General features: G+C 44.9%; 1 protein-coding gene across 3 annotated transcripts in view; it reads right to left on the reverse strand.

Moving 5' to 3' along the window:
* Nucleotides 1–19479, reverse strand: part of LOC137527897 (carcinoembryonic antigen-related cell adhesion molecule 3-like) — a 239944-nt gene that overhangs the window by 61277 nt on the left and 159188 nt on the right. For all 3 annotated transcript variants that reach the window (XM_068248947.1, XM_068248948.1, XM_068248945.1), the window contains exon 3: nt 2258–2416. The gene's annotated coding sequence lies outside the window, so the exon portion shown is untranslated. The remainder of the gene's footprint in view (nt 1–2257; nt 2417–19479) is intronic.

Raw genomic sequence — 19479 nt, forward strand, 5'->3', positions numbered from 1 at the left:
TCCCACAGTGACCTCTCCCTTCACCTACCACCCACAATCACCTCTCCTTCCCCAAATCTAGCAGTGATCCTGCCTACCCCAGCACCCACACTGACCTATCCTTCCCCCAGCACCCACAGTGATCTTTCCCTCCCCCAGAGGCTACCCTCCTGTCCCCTGCAGCACTTACAGGGACCTCCCATCCCAAAAGCAGCGCCCACACTGATCTCTCCCAACACACAGCATCCACAACTACTCCCTCCTCCAATAACTACAATGACCTCTCCCAGCACCCACAGTGACCTCCCCTTCCTCCAGCACTCATACTGACCTCTTCCTTCCACAGAACCCACAGTGACCTACCCTTCCACCAGCACCCACACTGACCTCTACCTCCCCCAGCAACCACACTGACCTCTACCTCCCCTAGCAGCAACTATGCCATTCATAGCAGCACCCACAGTGACCTCCCACTCCCTGCACCCACCGCAATCCCACCAATATTCAGCACCCACATTACACTCAACCAGTAACCCCCACTATAGCAAGCACCCAGTACTTGCACCAAGCAACTTTCACCCAGTACTTATATCTGACCTCCATATGGCACTTAGTACTTGCATCATTCACCCTATAGCTGGCACCCAGTACTCACACCCACTTGGCACAGTACTTGCACATTATCTGAACTCACATAAACCAGTACTAGCACCCAAAGTACCTGCACTCAGAATCCACATGACACACAATGCCCACCCATAGCTAGCACCTAGTGCAGGCAATGCACCAAGTATTCGCACCAATGTACCTGCACCCAACACCCACATGTTTCATCTGCAGTAGTTCCAGTTGCACTAAGCCACCACTTGGTGCCCAGCACAAACACCAAACACTCACATATGACATCTAGTACTTGCACCCAGAACTCACAAGCACTTGAGTAACTGCAATCAACACCTACATGATGCTTGACACCAACCCATACAGCCAGAATGCACATGACACCCTGTGCCAGCACCCAGAACCCACATGGCACCCAGCAACTGCCTTTAGCACTCACATGACAACAAATACCCCACTAACCAGCACCCATTACCCAGATGTTACCATGTACTCGCTCCCAGTACCTACTTGGCACTCAGTATTAGCACCTAAGACCCACATGACACCCTATAACCCCCATAATCAACACCCACATGGCATAGTACTTACACAGCACAAAGTTCCAAAGCCATTATATGCACCTAGTCCATGGCCAGCACTCAAATAGCAATTAGTACCCACCCTTGGTCTGAACCCATATGAGACTCAGTACTCTCCCATGGCACACATCCAGACCACACATTGCACTCCCTCCTCACTCATGTCCAACACTCACATGGCTCCCTGTACCAATTAACACTCACATGGCACCCACTATTGTTTATCACCATCTGCTACTCATTCAGCACCCAATACAGCATAGCATCCACTGCAAATAAACACCCAATACAAACTGGACCTTGGTACCCACAGCAGCTTGACACGGACTGTACTTTGGCACATCGGCACCCACTGCAACTTAGCACAAACTGGACCTTTGCATCTTTTCACCCACGGCATCTGGGCACCCACTGCACCTTGACACTTACTGCAGTTTTGCATCTACTAATGCTTAGCAACCACTGCATATTGGCAACCACTGCTTCTTTGCCCGAAACGAAGCTTGGGTGTTGATCTAGAGGGACAGAGGTGGCACCAAAGAAGTTGGTTGGAAGAAGACACAAAGTCTGCCTGATACTTCTATAAAGGTGTGTGTGTGTGTGTGTGTGTGTGTGTGTGTGTGGTGGGGGGGGGGGGGGGTTGGTTAAGACTGCCTAGTGCTTTCTGGAGAAGGGGTATTACATACACAATTTAGCACGATTTATCGATTAGGGACCCTTTTTCAAATTTGAGCACCCCCCCTTGAGAATCCTCTGCACGGCCCTGCCTGCAATCCCCGCCCCCATACCATATGCTGATCTGCCTTAGGGGGTCCTAGGGAAGCTGCCGCGTCCACGCCAATTGGCGTGGAGCGGTCTTTAAGTGGTTAAGAGCCAGGCCTAGTTCACAGTGCTCAGTAATGATGCAGAATAATTCTGCTTGTCATCTCACTGCCCATAGAATTCTACGGGCCTGTTCACAGTACTGCGTTGTAACTATTAATATACAAAGTCAGCGCAGCTCTATAGTAATACAGCTTTTGCCATTTTCTGATATACAGGATCCTTAAACAAAAAGGTAAAGAAGCAAGGCTTACCAGATTCCAACAACCCACATTATAAGGTTGTATACGAATTTGATAGATGGTCCGCAGTACTCTCAGATGGTGTTATTTCGCCAGCGATGTCACACGCCACAGATTCCTCCGGAATACAGTAGATATCCTGAGGTCACAAAGACTTGCCGGAGGGGAGTCCTATAGGATAGTAGCATGAAAGAGATATACGGCACATCTAAGTGTAAACAGTCTTTATTATGTAGCATATAAAACAATTAGTAAAAAGAAAAAAGAGAACTCACATATGGGGCCCGTGCACTGGGAACCCCGAAAAAGTAGCGTGCATAAAATGGTCAATAGAAGACCTCAGATATAATGGTGCCGCCTATCGCCTTCCCGACCGGTTTCGCAATCTTGAGTCATCATGGGAGAAAGGCGACCAGGCGGCCAGCACCAAATTTATAAAAAAATGTTGAATTAAAAAATGGGAGTGGTTAAACTCCACCCAGTTCAGGCTGCACTTATCAAAAACAGAAAACATCAAACACAAAATAAAACATTGTGACAAACTTCATTGTGTGAGAAGAAAAATAGCAAAAGATCTCTCAAATAGTGTGAGGAAGAAAAAGTGAGTGCAATATTACCTGCATATTCAATTCATAGTAGACTAGGTAAGATTAAGTTAAAAACTAGATTGATTACTCTGCCCTAGGGCATGTCTTTCCTATGTGGAAACTTCCTTCTAGCTGAAAAACTTCCTGTACCGGAAGTAGTCACTGGAACTCAGGAAGTAACTCTGCACTCCACCAAGGTCAAGTGGAGCACAAGTCCTTCCTGTGAAAAAAAAAAAACAGTAAAAAAATCTTTTTTCTCTTTTTTATACTAAGAGGGTGTATAAATTTATACCGTCTTTCCCCTAAAGTAAAACATCCTCTGATTATAAGGCCTAGCTGCAATTTCATTCCTTCTCTGAATATAAGGCATCCTCCGAATATAAGACCTAGCCCCAAAGCCACACATCCCCAGCTGCAGAACACATCATATCCCGACTCCCAGACTGTCTCTCCGCTCCCCTGTTTTAAGGGTCCCCCCCCCCCCGCCGACCCATGTGGCCACTCTGTCCCGCCTCCTTGTCTGGGTCTCTGCTCCCCTGCATTATGTCCCCCTCCCGACCCCTGTGGCCGATCTGTCCTGCCCCCTTGTCGGTGTCCCCCGCTCCCCGTGCACGCTAAATGTAATGGCAGCCAGCGTGTCTTACTGTAGTCATGCTGCCCGGAGATCGCTGGCGTCCTGTCTTCTTCCCTCTAGTAACCGGCGCTTTGTAGATGACGTCATCTACACAAGCGCCGGTTACTAGAGGGAAGAATACAGGACGCCAGCGATCTCCGGGCAGCATGGCTACAGTAAGACACGCTGGCTGCCATTACATTTAGCGTGCACGGGGAGCGGGGGACACTGACAAGGGGGTGGGACAGAGCGGCCACAGGGGTCGGAAGGGAGGTGGACATAATGCAGGGGAGCAGAGACCCAGACAAGGAGGCGGGACAGAGCAGCCACAGGGGTCGGAAGGGAGGGGGACATAATGCAGGGGAGCAGAGATACAGGCTAGGGGGCTGGACAGTGCGGCTACACGGGTCGGGAGGGGGACACAATGCAGGGGAGCAAAGACACAGGCTAAGAGGCTGGAGCAGCCACACTGAGAACAGAAGGGGACACATCGTGCAGTGCCGATCAGGCACTTGTCATGTCATCCTTGCACACAGCAGGTTTATCATCTGTGTGCAGGGATGACATGACAGGTGCCTGATTGGCACTGTGACATTACAATGAGCAGCAATAAGAGGTGGCCAGCATGGGACATATCATGCAGTGCCAATATAAGACATCCCCTGAAAATAAGCCCTAGCACACTTTTTGGAGCAAAAATTAATATAAGACAGTGTCTTATTTTCGGGCAAACACGGTATGCATAGTGAAAGCAATAAAATAATAGAACAACTTCCATGAGTGCTCCAGGAACATCCAGGGATGAAAGTGAAAAACATCCATAGTAATCATGCAAGACAGATCCCATAGGAATCCGATAGATGGAAAATAGTGCAAAATTATGCAAATTTATGTACATAGCAGTACAATACGGCCATGTATACGCATAAAAATGCCAAGGCGTGTTGTGAAGAGCACATCTAAAGTAATCTTAAATATAATGTAGAATACGTATGTAGTAGCGCCTATAACAATAAAAAAGCGTACACAGGGACATAAAATCGATTGCGAGCATCTAAACCAACGCATAAAGCAATAGATGAAATTCATTGATCTTACTGCAATAAAGTCGCATTAAGCTTAGAAAATATATACATATTAATAGCAGAGGACAACAAACAGTACTCTGTGGGGTAGGGAATAACATAGGGAAAAATAGGGACCATAACTTCCCAATAGATCCTATCTAGATTAAGAAAGTGTATAGATTTGTATACGTAGTGAAAAAACAGTGACCAAATAGAACAGCCTCAATAGGAGCTCCGAGGACATCTAGTGGTGAAAATGAGAAACATCCATAGTGATCATGCAAGACAGACCCCATAGGAATCCATTAAGTGAAGCTCACGTCCGGGCGGCAGCTCTGTAGCGCTCCCGCGCTTGGGCGCGCTCCCGCCCGCGATCGCGGGCGCGCCCCCGCATCCCCGCTGTGCCGCCCGGTAGCCCTGGGATCAGTGAAAGGGAACATGGTTCCCGATCACCGATCCCTTTCCCCCGCAGAAAAACCGAAGCGCTCACCTGTGAGGCTTCAGTTCTTCTGCCCGGAGAGAGTTCCGCATCGCCCTTGTACTTCCGCTTAGCAGGAAGTACAAGGTTGGGGGAAAAAAATGAAGGTGGCCATCTTGTGGCCAAATAGCAAAACTACAGCTACACATTTTTAACATTACAATTTACATAGACAACAACATTAAAAATTAACTGTTTATGCCCCACACCAAAATATTCCCCAAATAAAAATTTTAATGGAAAAAAAAAAAATTACAATAAAAAAAAAAAAAAGACATAAATAGTTACCAAAGGGTCTGAACTTTTTAAATATGCATTTGAAGGGGGTATACTACAAACATTTTTTAAATTATAGGCTTGTAAATAGCGATGAACGCAAAACGGAAACAATGCACCTTTATTTCCAAATAAAATATTGTCGCCATACATTATGATAGAGACAAAATTTAAATGGTATAATAACCGAGACATATGTGCAAATAAAATACATAGGTTTTAATTATGGTAGCGGGGATTATTTCAAAGCTATAAAGGCCGAAAACTGAGAAATAATGAATTTTTTTCCATTTTTTTCTTATTAATCCTGTTAAAATGCATTTACGGTAAAGTGGCTCTTAGCAAAATTTACCACCCACAGAAAGCCTAATTAGTGGCGGAAAAAACAAGATATAGATCAATAAATTGTGATAAGTAGTGATAAAGTTATTAGCGAATGAATGGGAGGTGAAAATTGCTCCGATGCATAAGGTGGAAAATCCCCGCGGGCTGAAATGGTTAATAAAACAATTTAAATCCAATTCAATATTCAGACCAGCTGGACTGAGAGTATTCAGTCTAAAGATCCATTCAGTTTCTAGTCTCCATATGTCTCTTTCCAAATTTTGTCCCCTCCAGCTTCTCTTAAAGAGACACTGAAGCGAAAAAAAAATTATGATATTATGATTTGTATGTGAAGTACAGCTAAGAAATAAAACATTAAGACCAGATACATCAGTCTAATTGTAATTGTAATTGTTTCCAGTACAGGAAGAGTTAAGAAACTCCAGTTGTTATCTCTATGCAAACAAGCCATTAAGCTCTCCGACTAGTTAGTTGTGGAGAGGGCTGTTATCTGACTTTTATTATCTCAACTGTTCCTGGACTATTTACTTTTCCTCTGCTAGAGGAGAGGTCATTACTTCACAGACTGCTCTGAAAGACTCATTTTGAATGCTGAGTGTTGTGTAATCTGCACATATTATAGAATGATGCAATGTTAGAAAACACACTATATACCTGAAAATAAAAGTATGAGAATATTTTCTTTGCTGCTAATCTTCTAGTAATTATTCATAGTACACAACCAATTCACTATATCATATTTTTTTTTCACTTCAGTGTCTCTTTAATACCATCAGTAACACAAAGAGGGGTCTCTATCATGATGAAGGGCAAAATGTTTCGAGACCGAATGGTCCTTAAACCCTTTATGTATAAGGTAGACGTGTTCTCCCAATCTTTCTTTGAAGGTTCTAGTCGTTCTACCTACATATCTCAGCCCACAAAGACATTCCAAAAGATGAACTATATGTGTGCTTTCACATGTAAAAAGACGTTTAATCTGCAGTGTGGGACTTCGGTGATCGTTACCAGAGAAGGAAGTAACTTTTCTGGGCATGTTGAAGCAAGCCTTACAACCTTTGCATTTCTTGCATCAAAAAAACCTTCTAAGGGTAATACATGGGCAGAGGCAGTTTTACGTGGATCTATATGACTATGTACAAGGCGATCTCTAAGATTAGGCGCTCTCCTGAAGATAACTCCTGGATTGTCCGTAAGCATAGGACCAATCACTGGATCACCCCTCAGGAGATGCCAATTTTTATGCAAAACTTTTTTAATATCTTTGTGTTGAATATTATATTGAGTAAGGAAGTAAATAACATTCTGTTTAATAGTATCCACTGTTCTATTTTTCTTGGTGAAAGACCGAACTTCCTGACCAATCTATCCCTCACAGATACAAGGTCTGAGGCTGGGTAGCCTTTATCTTTAAATCTAGAGATAAGAAGGTCACTTTGAGTAAAATAGTCAGTTTGGGAGGAGCAGTTCCTACGTACATGGTAAAATTGGCTCCTAGGTACCCTTTGAGCCATGGACGATAGTGACAACTGGTAGTAGGAATAAAGCTATTTCTATCAGTCTCTTTGAAGAAGTTTTTTGTAGTGAATTGGTTGTTATCAAGAGAAATCACTAGATCCAAAAAGTTAATCTTTGTAGAGCTACAGACACAGTTAAAGGGAACCAGAGAGGAATGCTTTGGTAAAATAGAAAAAAGATTTTATACATACCTGGGGCTTCTTCCAGCCCCATAAGCCTGGATCGCTCCCACGCCGCCATCCTCCGCTTCCTGGATCCGCCGGTACCGGGCCCGTCACTTCCGGCGGACGCGGCCAATTGTCCACATCACAGGGGCTCCCTCCATACCCGTACGCATGTGGCTGCGCAGTAAGCAGCCACACGCGTACCCAGTGGCGTAGCTACAAACCTCTGGGCCCTGATGCGGAATCTGGATGTGGCCCCCCCCCGGCAACAACAGCCCCCCCTCCCCCGACAACACCCGACGGATGCACACACATATCAAAATCCCTATAGCCTGCTATAGGTACCCCCAGTATAGGTAGTCAGGCATAGGTAAGCCAGTATAGTTGCCCCCGGTATAGGTGAGATAGGCAGGCGCCGCCGGTATAAGTTAGATAGATAGGTGCCCCCAGTACAGGTTAGCTAGGTGGGTGCCTCTAATATAGGTAGCCAGAATAGTTGCCCCCAGCGTAGGTTAGATAGGTAGGTGCCCCCAGTATAGGTTAGTTAGGTAGGTGCCTCCAATATAGGTAGCCAGTTTAGTTGCCACCTGTATAGGCTAGCTAGGTGCCCCCAATACAGGTTAGATAAGTAAGTGCCCCCAGTATAGGTTAGATAGGTAGGTGCCCCCAGTATAAATTAGATTAGGTCGGTGCCCCCTAGTATAGGTTAGATTAGGTAGCTGCCCCCCAGTATAGGTTAGATTAGGTAGCTGCCCCCCAGGATAGATTAGGTAGCTGCCCCCAGGATAGATTAGGTAGGTGCCCCCCAGTAGTGATGCTCAAATACCCCTTTTTAAAATTCGAGTTTGGTCGAATTTGAATAGTAAATTATTCGAGGTCAGTCGAATATTCGAGTCGAATAATTTTTACTATTCGATTCGACCTCGGACTTCGAGTTCACTATTCGAGTCGGTATTCGAGCTAACTATTCGAGCTGACTATTCGAATTGGCCTTAAATAGCTTCCAACACTTGTTTTGAGGGTGAATGATGCAAGAAACATCTTTTTTTCCAAGTAACAACAGCAAGTGATTATGTGGGGATGTTCCTTTAAAAAAAAATGTGGAAAGAGAAGTTGTGTCCTTAATTTTGTTCAGTAGTGTTACTGTATATACTTGTTCTTCTTCTTCTTTATCTTTCTTCTTCTTCTTCTCGATCTTCTTCTTCTATATCTTCTTCTTCTTCTTCTATATTGTCTTCTTCATCATCATCTTCTTCTTCATCTTCTTCTTCTTCTTCTTCTTCTTCTTCATCTTCTTCTTCTTCATCTTCATCTTCTTCTTCTTCTTCTTCATCTTCATCTTCTTCATCTTCTTCTTCTTCATCTTCTTCTTCTTCATCTTCATCTTCATCTTCTTCTTCTTCTTCTTCTTCTTCTTCTTCTTCTTCTTCTTCTTCTTCTTCTTCTTCTTCTTCTTCATCTTCTTCATCTTCTTCATCATCTTCTTCATCTTCTTCTTCTTCTTCTTCATCTTCTTCTTCTTCATCATCTTCTTCTTCTTCATCTTCTTCATCTTCTTCATCTTCTTCTTCTTTTTCATCTTCTTCTTCATCATCTTCTTCATCTTCTTCTTCATCATCTTCTTCATCTTCTTCTTCATCTTCTTCTTCATCTTCATCTTCTCCTTCTCCTTCTTTTTCAATATCGTCTTCTTCTTCTTCACGTATTTCTCTTTTCAATTTTTTTTTTAAAGAAATGCAGCTATTTTTGAGCGTAACAAATAGCTGGTGGGCGCACGCATGTTGGAAGCGCCATTGTATGTGCTCCCTGGCAGTGGAAACACAAAGACAGCAGGAGGTAAATTCAGCAGCAGGAGGAGGAGGATGAGTGTGTGGCAGCAGGCAGTCAATGAGGCAGGCAGCTCGCCGTGACATAATAGCCCTGGTACCTAGCGGTGATACCAGGGCTGTAAATAAACACAACAGGAGGTCCCAGACAGCGGTCGTGCAGCCCACATTGTGTCCAATACACAACTGGGACAACACAGTTTTCAACCCGGGCACCTCAGAAAAATTAAACCTTTTTTTTTTTTTTTAATGGTTTGTTTGGTTTTTTTTTGCAACCAATATAGCTATTGTTTGACGTAATAGCTGGTGGCAGAGTGGCAGCAGAAGGTAATTCTGTGTACCCTGGCAGTGGGAAACACAGACAGACAGCAGCAGCAGGAGGAGGAATGGAGGAGTAGGCGAGCAGCTATTGTTTGACGTAATAGCTGGTGGCAGAGTGGCAGCAGAAGGTAATTCTGTGTACCCTGGCAGTGGGAAACACAGACAGACAGCAGCAGCAGGAGGAGGAATGGAGGAGTAGGCGAGCAGCTATTGTTTGACGTAATAGCTGGTGGCAGAGTGGCAGCAGAAGGTAAATCATCTGTGTACCCTGGCAGTGGGAAACACAGACAGACAGCAGCAGCAGCAGGAGGAGGTATGGAGGAGCAGTGTGAGTGTGGCAGCAGGTAGGCAGCGTGACATAATAGCCCTGGTACCTAGCGGTGATACCAGGGCTGTAAATAAACACAACAGGAGGTCCCAGACAGCGGTCGTGCAGCCCACATTGTGTCCAATACACAACTGGGACAACACAGTTTTCAACCCGGGCACCTCAGAAAAATTAAACCTTTTTTTTTTTTTTATGGTTTTTTGGTTTTTGGTTTTGCAACCAATATAGCTATTGTTTGACGTAATAGCTGGTGGCAGAGTGGCAGCAGAAGAAGGTAATTCTGTGTACCCTGGCAGTGGGAAACACAGACAGACAGCAGAAGGGCAGTACACAGCAGCCCACTGTAGGTGTAAAATGTGTGGCTGCAGGCGACGTAATAGTCAAAGTGAACCAGGCTGGCTTAGTGAGCAGGAGCCAGGAGGTGGTAAAGGGTGGTAAGGCACATTAACGATGGTTCCGGCAGCCAGTTCATGTCCCCCTCTCGCCGACAACAGGGGTGTAATGATCGCTGCTGCAGCAGCTATTACTGGAAGTATTAGTGCTGCAGCTCAGGCAGTTCTGATCTATTTCCATGCAAGTTGCATAGCTTTGTCTGTCTTTCCCTGCTGTCAGCTTGTGACTGATTATCATTCACCTGTGTGGGAATCTGCATGTCTGCTCCCATTGGATGACCTCAGTATAAAGATCTGCTTCCTGCAGGGTTTCCTTGGGTTTTCATAGCTTCAGCTTAAGCCTGCCTTGCTGTCGCTTTAGCCCCCGATCGTGTTTCTTGTTAAAGATACTTTGCTGGTCTTTGCATCATATATTGGTTCATTGCCAATATATATGCATACCAGCACGTTTATTATTTTCCTTGTATTTGTGATACGTTAATACATCAGTGTCGCTGATGTATACGTACACGAACTGTTTATATCCTGTGTGCAGTTAGTCAGCTTTCCAGCACGTTTTGGTAGGTTGCGCGTACCGTGACCACCCGTGCTGAGGTAGTTACCCTGCTCCTGGTTCTGTTTGTGGATTGCGTTCATCTCTGCGAAGAGATAGCGAATCCTTCTGAATCCTGTCCTGTTACCGTTTGTGGATTGCGTTCATCTCTGCGAAGAGATAACGAATCCTTCTGAATCCTGTTCTGTTACTGTTGGTGGATTGCGTTCATCTCTGCGAAGAGATAACGAATCCTTCTGAATCCTGTTCTGTTACCGTTTGTGGATTGCGTTCATCTCTGCGAAGAGATAGCGAATCCTTCTGAGCCCTGTTCCCTGTTTTGCTCCAGTGTTAGTCAGCGTTCCTGCTTATGTCATATATCGGTTCATTGCCGATATATACATATGTTAGTCAGACGTTACTAATAGTTTCATTGATAGCTGTAATTGTAATACGCTAGGAAAACATACTTATTGTATATTTATCTGTGTTACGTTCATCTATCTTAATCCTGCTATTTTCTGACTGTCCTGTCCTGTCTTTGTGAGGCACGCCATCGCCGCATCGCATTGGCTGCCTCATTCCAGTCTGTCTGGTTTTGGACGCTTGCTGTCGCTAAGTAGCCGCTAGCTGGCAAGCGTTCATTCTGTCTACCTGTCCTGATCTCCTCAGTTCTGGTTTGTGCGCTCAGCGCTACTTTGCGCTGAGACATTATAACGTAAGCATTGTTTGTGGCTGTCAGATCTGCACCGGCTCTGTGCGCCACAATCTCCTATTGGAGTCAGTCCTCCCCTCCACTATACTAGGGATAGCCTGTTTCCTGGTGCTAGTGTGTGTACCTCCTCCACGCCAGCTCATGCGTTGCATGCTGACTGTGGAGAATACACCACCAAGCCTTACATTATGAAAACCCCATTACCAATCCCCATTGTGGGGGGGATTCCCAGAAAGTATGACACTGTTAATTATGGTTCCTGTTCCTTTAAGAAATTTGAAGAACTTAGCTCTGAAACAGAAAATGAGTTTTTCTCTGAATGTGCCAGGTTCCTGACCAATCCTGATCTCCAAGCGACTCCTGTTTCAACCTGGGCACTCCAACTAAGTTATATTTTGTTTAAAGGGGAATTATTCCAGTGGGCATTTGATGTTCTCAATCATTCCGATTTGAAAGAAAGACCGCTGGAATTTCTAGCGTTTGTGATCCATAACTGGTTGCGCATAGATCCATTGCCTTTTCCTCTTAATGAACTCCTGGCAGCAGGCCAATCAGCTGCTCCTTCAATTGCTTGCAAGAATGAGCAGCAAGCAGAAAGTGTTACTGATAATTTTCCTGCAGCTTTGAATAAATCACCAAAAACCGCAAGGTCAAAGGCAAAACGCAAACGTTCTAAGAAACGTGTCCAATCTGCAGAATCGTTATCCTTAGCGACTGAGACCTATAATGAGATTCTGCCATTAACAGATAATGAAATGCAATTGTCTTTCAGGGGAGTTAAATGGACTTATGAAACTACTAATGAACTTTCCTCCCTGGCTAGGGAAAATAAAGATTTTTGTTTAAAAGAATTATCTGAGTATGATTATGATGAGATATTACAGAGTATTGAACAAATCAACTTATTTGTGAACCAAGGGAAGTTTGCATACACTACAGTTCAACACTTGCTACAGGTATTGGAAATTCTTAAGAATAAGGAATCTGCCAATCACCTGCTAATTAACCCTATACATGTGCCTGCCACAATCATATCTGCAGACTGTGATCAGCCTAAATGTTTCGCTGTTAAGTATGCATGGGATCCTCCATTCGAGAGGGGAGAGATGGAAGCCCTGGTCTGTGAATGGAAGAATGATTCAAGTTCATTTTGTCAATTTTACAGTGCAAAAAGTGAAATGGTATTGAACGCATGCATTAAGTCAGCCTATAACCTAATAGAGGCTGGTGTGTGTGAGTATGACTTTGTGGCTCCATTGATTGATGTGTGGGAACTGATTTTGGATGATTTTTTTGTGACTCCGAATTCGCAAATTTGGCGTTCTGACCCGCCTGCTTCAGCACCTTTGGCTGATTCAGCAGGTGATTCGGAGCTCTTTTTGTGTGAAGTTGAAGTTCCTGCAATTCCACCCTGTACCATGGATAACTCAGTGTTACTTCCCAGTAAAACAGAAGCCACTGATACATTCTTAACCTTGCCCTGCGCAAATTTCTCAGCAGAGAATCCAGAGGTCCTGCTGACTTCCAAGTCCAGCCTAGCCAGTACTCATGACTCTTTGTTTAGTGAAACAGACACCAGAAAAATCTTGCCTGTCTCTGCAAACACTTCTGCAGAAATTACCTGTGTTAATAAAGTTCAACTCCTGTCTGATCCAGCAGATGCGCAAACATTGTGTCTTGATCTTCCTGTTTCTACACCTCGCTCTAGTTTCGTGAATAGCTCAGAGCATCTGCTATGTGAACCTGAAATCGCAGAATTATTACCTTGTTCAGAAAATTTTCCAATAAATTTGCCCTGTACCATGAATTGTGCAGTAGATCTCTCCAATGAAACTCAGGTCACAGAATCATTATGCTGTCCAGCAGGTGCTTCCATGGTTTTGCCCTGCAATATGGACTGTTCAGTGATCCTGTCCAGTGAAGCTGTGGTCGCAGAGTCTTATGCTTCACCCAGTATTTTGGATACTTTAAACCCTCTAGCAGAGGAGGCTGAAGCACTGCTTACCTCAGTTGGTGTTGCAGTAATATTCACTTGTCTAGCAGCTGTTTTGGAATTACAGTCTGCTCTAATAAAACTTGATGAATTTCTGCCCAGCAAAGCAGAAGCCATTGAAATATTGTCCTCGTCAGCAAGTGTGTCAGATACCTTGCCCTGTACACAGTCTGATTTAACCAATGTTGTTGAGTCCCTCTCCAGTGTTGTAACAGCCGAGGAACTCCAGCCCTGTCCTCTGAATGTTTCAGAAGTCTTGCCCTGTAACATGGATAATTCTGATTCTCTGGTCAAAATAATAGAAATCTCAGAATTTCAGTCCGGTCCGATGAGTGTTCCTGAAACCCAGCCCTGTATCCTGAAAGATTCTAGTTCTCTGGCCGCTGTGGCAGAGGTTCCAGAGTCCCCTTCCTGTCCAGGGAATTCCTCAGTTTTGCCTAGTCCAGTGGGGGCTGCTGCAATACTGACTTGTTCTGCAGCGCCTCATGAGCTCCAATCCAGTGTATTAAATGAGTCTCTGTCCAGTCCAGAGGTAGTTGTGGAGTCCCTATCTGGTTCAGTGCATACATCAGAAGATTTGTCCTGTTTTGTTGGTGCCCCTGAATCTGATTTGTTACTGACTTTGCTGGAATCAGCGACATCTAAGTCTGATCCAGCATTCTCGTGTAAAAGTCCAGTGGTTGCGAAGTTTAGTCATGATGATTTTTTTTTGGCCAGTCCTGGTTTTGGTCCTGCCTTGGCTGACCCTGAGGCTCACAGTTCCTTGACATGCCCAGAGGTTTCTCTTGTGCCGGTGTGCCCAGATGTTCTTTGTGTGCCAGAATGCCCAAGTGTGTCTAAGGTGTTAGCGTGCTCCGATGCTTCCTTAGTGGGAACACGTTCTGATATTGCCAGTCTGCCTGCATGCCCAGAGATGGTTCTGGTCCCTGAAAGCCCTGATATTGATGTTTGTCCTTGTGGCCCTGACTCGGGAATTGCCCTAGGTTCCATAGGGGTTCTTGATGGTTCTCCATGTGAGCCTAAGGGGCATTCTGACCTATGGGGATCTCTTTGGAGCTTCAAGGTGTTCTGGGAGGTCTCTGAGAGAACTTGTCCTGGTGCCTTGGACTGGTTCAACAGTGGGTTTTGTGTTGGTAAAGACAGTACCGGTGGGCATTGCAAAGGCTTTGGCGTTTCTGAACGGTTCCTGGAAGGCGGTGGGTATCGCTCAGGGAGTTTCGGAGGGCTTTCTTCTGGAAATCATGGTTCTGATGGGTGTCACACTGGGGCTTGTAGTACTGATGGGCATGGTTCTGTAGGTTCTGGTTCTGATGGGTCCAGTCTTGTGGGGACTGATTCTGGAATTCGGTCTTGCCGGGCTGTCCCGGTCATCATGAATTATCAGTCAGACTGTTTTGTTGGGAATTTCGGTTTTGAAAAGCGTCTGGAATCCGCTTTTAAAGGCGGGGGTACTGTAATGATCGCTGCTGCAGCAGCTATTACTGGAAGTATTAGTGCTGCAGCTCAGGCAGTTCTGATCTATTTCCATGCAAGTTGCATAGCTTTGTCTGTCTTTCCCTGCTGTCAGCTTGTGACTGATTATCATTCACCTGTGTGGGAATCTGCATGTCTGCTCCCATTGGATGACCTCAGTATAAAGATCTGCTTCCTGCAGGGTTTCCTTGGGTTTTCATAGCTTCAGCTTAAGCCTGCCTTGCTGTCGCTTTAGCCCCCGATCGTGTTTCTTGTTAAAGATACTTTGCTGGTCTTTGCATCATATATTGGTTCATTGCCAATATATATGCATACCAGCACGTTTATTATTTTCCTTGTATTTGTGATACGTTAATACATCAGTGTCGCTGATGTATACGTACACGAACTGTTTATATCCTGTGTGCAGTTAGTCAGCTTTCCAGCACGTTTTGGTAGGTTGCGCGTACCGTGACCACCCGTGCTGAGGTAGTTACCCTGCTCCTGGTTCTGTTTGTGGATTGCGTTCATCTCTGCGAAGAGATAGCGAATCCTTCTGAATCCTGTCCTGTTACCGTTTGTGGATTGCGTTCATCTCTGCGAAGAGATAACGAATCCTTCTGAATCCTGTTCTGTTACTGTTGGTGGATTGCGTTCATCTCTGCGAAGAGATAACGAATCCTTCTGAATCCTGTTCTGTTACCGTTTGTGGATTGCGTTCATCTCTGCGAAGAGATAGCGAATCCTTCTGAGCCCTGTTCCCTGTTTTGCTCCAGTGTTAGTCAGCGTTCCTGCTTATGTCATATATCGGTTCATTGCCGATATATACATATGTTAGTCAGACGTTACTAATAGTTTCATTGATAGCTGTAATTGTAATACGCTAGGAAAACATACTTATTGTATATTTATCTGTGTTACGTTCATCTATCTTAATCCTGCTATTTTCTGACTGTCCTGTCCTGTCTTTGTGAGGCACGCCATCGCCGCATCGCATTGGCTGCCTCATTCCAGTCTGTCTGGTTTTGGACGCTTGCTGTCGCTAAGTAGCCGCTAGCTGGCAAGCGTTCATTCTGTCTACCTGTCCTGATCTCCTCAGTTCTGGTTTGTGCGCTCAGCGCTACTTTGCGCTGAGACATTATAACGTAAGCATTGTTTGTGGCTGTCAGATCTGCACCGGCTCTGTGCGCCACAATCTCCTATTGGAGTCAGTCCTCCCCTCCACTATACTAGGGATAGCCTGTTTCCTGGTGCTAGTGTGTGTACCTCCTCCACGCCAGCTCATGCGTTGCATGCTGACTGTGGAGAATACACCACCAAGCCTTACATTATGAAAACCCCATTACCAATCCCCATTGTGGGGGGGATTCCCAGAAAGTATGACACTGTTAATTATGGTTCCTGTTCCTTTAAGAAATTTGAAGAACTTAGCTCTGAAACAGAAAATGAGTTTTTCTCTGAATGTGCCAGGTTCCTGACCAATCCTGATCTCCAAGCGACTCCTGTTTCAACCTGGGCACTCCAACTAAGTTATATTTTGTTTAAAGGGGAATTATTCCAGTGGGCATTTGATGTTCTCAATCATTCCGATTTGAAAGAAAGACCGCTGGAATTTCTAGCGTTTGTGATCCATAACTGGTTGCGCATAGATCCATTGCCTTTTCCTCTTAATGAACTCCTGGCAGCAGGCCAATCAGCTGCTCCTTCAATTGCTTGCAAGAATGAGCAGCAAGCAGAAAGTGTTACTGATAATTTTCCTGCAGCTTTGAATAAATCACCAAAAACCGCAAGGTCAAAGGCAAAACGCAAACGTTCTAAGAAACGTGTCCAATCTGCAGAATCGTTATCCTTAGCGACTGAGACCTATAATGAGATTCTGCCATTAACAGATAATGAAATGCAATTGTCTTTCAGGGGAGTTAAATGGACTTATGAAACTACTAATGAACTTTCCTCCCTGGCTAGGGAAAATAAAGATTTTTGTTTAAAAGAATTATCTGAGTATGATTATGATGAGATATTACAGAGTATTGAACAAATCAACTTATTTGTGAACCAAGGGAAGTTTGCATACACTACAGTTCAACACTTGCTACAGGTATTGGAAATTCTTAAGAATAAGGAATCTGCCAATCACCTGCTAATTAACCCTATACATGTGCCTGCCACAATCATATCTGCAGACTGTGATCAGCCTAAATGTTTCGCTGTTAAGTATGCATGGGATCCTCCATTCGAGAGGGGAGAGATGGAAGCCCTGGTCTGTGAATGGAAGAATGATTCAAGTTCATTTTGTCAATTTTACAGTGCAAAAAGTGAAATGGTATTGAACGCATGCATTAAGTCAGCCTATAACCTAATAGAGGCTGGTGTGTGTGAGTATGACTTTGTGGCTCCATTGATTGATGTGTGGGAACTGATTTTGGATGATTTTTTTGTGACTCCGAATTCGCAAATTTGGCGTTCTGACCCGCCTGCTTCAGCACCTTTGGCTGATTCAGCAGGTGATTCGGAGCTCTTTTTGTGTGAAGTTGAAGTTCCTGCAATTCCACCCTGTACCATGGATAACTCAGTGTTACTTCCCAGTAAAACAGAAGCCACTGATACATTCTTAACCTTGCCCTGCGCAAATTTCTCAGCAGAGAATCCAGAGGTCCTGCTGACTTCCAAGTCCAGCCTAGCCAGTACTCATGACTCTTTGTTTAGTGAAACAGACACCAGAAAAATCTTGCCTGTCTCTGCAAACACTTCTGCAGAAATTACCTGTGTTAATAAAGTTCAACTCCTGTCTGATCCAGCAGATGCGCAAACATTGTGTCTTGATCTTCCTGTTTCTACACCTCGCTCTAGTTTCGTGAATAGCTCAGAGCATCTGCTATGTGAACCTGAAATCGCAGAATTATTACCTTGTTCAGAAAATTTTCCAATAAATTTGCCCTGTACCATGAATTGTGCAGTAGATCTCTCCAATGAAACTCAGGTCACAGAATCATTATGCTGTCCAGCAGGTGCTTCCATGGTTTTGCCCTGCAATATGGACTGTTCAGTGATCCTGTCCAGTGAAGCTGTGGTCGCAGAGTCTTATGCTTCACCCAGTATTTTGGATACTTTAAACCCTCTAGCAGAGGAGGCTGAAGCACTGCTTACCTCAGTTGGTGTTGCAGTAATATTCACTTGTCTAGCAGCTGTTTTGGAATTACAGTCTGCTCTAATAAAACTTGATGAATTTCTGCCCAGCAAAGCAGAAGCCATTGAAATATTGTCCTCGTCAGCAAGTGTGTCAGATACCTTGCCCTGTACACAGTCTGATTTAACCAATGTTGTTGAGTCCCTCTCCAGTGTTGTAACAGCCGAGGAACTCCAGCCCTGTCCTCTGAATGTTTCAGAAGTCTTGCCCTGTAACATGGATAATTCTGATTCTCTGGTCAAAATAATAGAAATCTCAGAATTTCAGTCCGGTCCGATGAGTGTTCCTGAAACCCAGCCCTGTATCCTGAAAGATTCTAGTTCTCTGGCCGCTGTGGCAGAGGTTCCAGAGTCCCCTTCCTGTCCAGGGAATTCCTCAGTTTTGCCTAGTCCAGTGGGGGCTGCTGCAATACTGACTTGTTCTGCAGCGCCTCATGAGCTCCAATCCAGTGTATTAAATGAGTCTCTGTCCAGTCCAGAGGTAGTTGTGGAGTCCCTATCTGGTTCAGTGCATACATCAGAAGATTTGTCCTGTTTTGTTGGTGCCCCTGAATCTGATTTGTTACTGACTTTGCTGGAATCAGCGACATCTAAGTCTGATCCAGCATTCTCGTGTAAAAGTCCAGTGGTTGCGAAGTTTAGTCATGATGATTTTTTTTTGGCCAGTCCTGGTTTTGGTCCTGCCTTGGCTGACCCTGAGGCTCACAGTTCCTTGACATGCCCAGAGGTTTCTCTTGTGCCGGTGTGCCCAGATGTTCTTTGTGTGCCAGAATGCCCAAGTGTGTCTAAGGTGTTAGCGTGCTCCGATGCTTCCTTAGTGGGAACACGTTCTGATATTGCCAGTCTGCCTGCATGCCCAGAGATGGTTCTGGTCCCTGAAAGCCCTGATATTGATGTTTGTCCTTGTGGCCCTGACTCGGGAATTGCCCTAGGTTCCATAGGGGTTCTTGATGGTTCTCCATGTGAGCCTAAGGGGCATTCTGACCTATGGGGATCTCTTTGGAGCTTCAAGGTGTTCTGGGAGGTCTCTGAGAGAACTTGTCCTGGTGCCTTGGACTGGTTCAACAGTGGGTTTTGTGTTGGTAAAGACAGTACCGGTGGGCATTGCAAAGGCTTTGGCGTTTCTGAACGGTTCCTGGAAGGCGGTGGGTATCGCTCAGGGAGTTTCGGAGGGCTTTCTTCTGGAAATCATGGTTCTGATGGGTGTCACACTGGGGCTTGTAGTACTGATGGGCATGGTTCTGTAGGTTCTGGTTCTGATGGGTCCAGTCTTGTGGGGACTGATTCTGGAATTCGGTCTTGCCGGGCTGTCCCGGTCATCATGAATTATCAGTCAGACTGTTTTGTTGGGAATTTCGGTTTTGAAAAGCGTCTGGAATCCGCTTTTAAAGGCGGGGGTACTGTAATGATCGCTGCTGCAGCAGCTATTACTGGAAGTATT

This window comes from Hyperolius riggenbachi, chromosome 8 (assembly GCF_040937935.1).
Source record: "Hyperolius riggenbachi isolate aHypRig1 chromosome 8, aHypRig1.pri, whole genome shotgun sequence".
Taxonomy (NCBI): domain Eukaryota; kingdom Metazoa; phylum Chordata; class Amphibia; order Anura; family Hyperoliidae; genus Hyperolius; species Hyperolius riggenbachi.